At 46.4% G+C, this 2,139-nt stretch overlaps 1 pseudogene; it reads left to right on the top strand.

Annotated features, from left to right (window-relative positions):
• The first annotated feature begins 619 nt into the window (after window positions 1–619).
• LOC127312316 (probable calcium-binding protein CML29) lies at window positions 620–1,404 on the top strand (annotated as a pseudogene).
• The last annotated feature ends 735 nt before the right edge of the window (window positions 1,405–2,139 follow it).

The following is a 2,139-nucleotide window of genomic DNA, read 5'->3' as shown; positions in this document are numbered from 1 at the left end:
TGAAAATTTTAAAGCTCACATTTAGAAGGCATTTAGGCCTATATTGTTGTATATGTACCACATTTTCTTTTTTGGGTAAGTGTGTGATGACACCAAAGTTCAACTAGAACAACTGCAAGTCACCACCATGCAATTGATTGAACATTGCCATCAAATCCTCCTTAATTAATTCCCAAAACTTTTGATAAAATTCAGCTGGGAACCCATCCGATTCCGGAGCCTTATTTAACTTTAATTGACAAATTGTCTCATGGATTTCCTTCTCCATGAAGGCATCCGTAAGAATATGATGTTTTCTTCAAATCAAAACATTAAATTAGAAAATTTTGAAGGATTTTTGTAACAAGTTCGTGGTCACTCGAAAAATTAAACAAGAACTATGCTCTTAAAAAACAGAAGGATTGTTTCTCAGCGCAAGCAAATGTTTTTTTGTCAGTCCTACTTGGAGAATCAAGCCATCATCGTCCACGCTATCACACCAGAATCCAAATGGCTTATCTTGGCATTGCCAATGGCACGAACAAGATCCTCAATTATTATTCCATGTCGACACAAAGCGTCCAAGGTTCAGATTCTGCACTCTGACTCGCCTTTTTAAGACCGTGTGTATATATGCTAACCGAGCTCCAAAACCAAGAGCTAGCAATCACAAATCACAACCCAGCAAGGTCTCTCCCGGTATAATTCGTGCCTGTTCACGCAATGGCAACGCCGGCCCGCCGGCCGTCGAACCAGCAGCAGCCGCTGACGGTGGACTTCGAGGCGCTGAGCTACATCAGCAGGCTCGTGGAGGCGTTCCAGGCGCGTTCGACTCCGACAACGATGGCCTAGTCACCGCCCCCGAGCTCCGGGGCCTCCTGTCCTCCCTGGGCCTCAACAAGTCGGAGGCGGAGGCGCGGGACATGCTGGCGCGCGCCGACGGCGACCGTGACGGTCTGCTTAGCGTGGAGGAGTTCCTGGACGTGATGAACGCCGGCGAGCTCGGGCTGGGCGCGCTCGGTGCGCTGCTGCAGGCCGCCGTGCCGGCGCTGGAGTCCTTTGCGGGCGGGCCCGATGGCGTGCTGGGCGCCGATGAGCTTGCCAGGGTGCTGGGCCTCATGGGCACCGCCAGTGCCGAGGATTGCGCGGAGATCGTCGCGTGCATGGACGGCGATGGAGATGGCACCATCACCGTCGAGGAGTTCAAGCTCATGGCCGACCTGCTCTAGCTAGCTACCCAGGGCGTATCATTATTTATATTTGGGATCGACCGGTACATCGGATCATGTATTGTGATGTAATAATAATAAGCATGAGCACGTCGAGAGATACGGGGGTTTTGTGTGCATGTACATGGACCATCGTTGATGAAATTATTGTGCATAATAAAAATGCAACACTCGCATCCGAGAGGTTCGAAGGTAATTGGACCGTGGCCTGGTACGGCGTACTTGGTCTAACTTCTAAGGCTCAGGGTGGTGACTACGGGATCCTTTAATTCATCGATTTTCATAGAATTTGTGTAAGATTGAAATTCAAAATTCGTTTGATTTATGTCACCATATCAGATATTTAATTCGACTTTCAGGTGCATATGCTCCCTCTACAAAAAAAAAAACATATTTCGAAGTGCTCATCTTCATAATATATGTATGTTCGTCAAGTTTCGCGAAAAACCCGATATTTTTTGTGGTCTATGTAAAAAAAGAAGAAAATTTATTTTGTGAAAAACCTTATTTTTAACATTATTTTTTATTTTTTTACACAGGCCACACGACAAGTCGATTTTTCACGAACAACTTTCTAAAAAAAATGATGTTGTCTTGGTGTTGTTGGTGGTGCGCCGTGAGCAAAGCTCAATGCTGCCTCTAGACCTTCAAACCATGGCAAAGACAGGAAAATGTGGTTGAAGCGACCATCAATAAGTCTTCAGTAGAAGCCAGAAGACGCTGCAACAAATCCAACACTAGCCAAACCACACCAACCGGGAAAGACAACAATGAACCAAGACAAGTAGACAACTGGTAAAACCACAAAGTCATAACTCGAACCACGACTTCAAAAGAGCCATCACCGGAAAATTCCTCGCCCTCCTCAACGTCTCTGGGGAGGTGGACCAAGAGTAATGAAAACTTTATTTTGCTCGGCACAACACCTCCA

The sequence above is a fragment of the Lolium perenne genome, chromosome 7 (assembly GCF_019359855.2).
Source record: "Lolium perenne isolate Kyuss_39 chromosome 7, Kyuss_2.0, whole genome shotgun sequence".
Taxonomy (NCBI): domain Eukaryota; kingdom Viridiplantae; phylum Streptophyta; class Magnoliopsida; order Poales; family Poaceae; genus Lolium; species Lolium perenne.
Note: the sequence above shows the minus strand (reverse complement) of the source record. Positions and strands in the feature narration are given on the sequence as shown.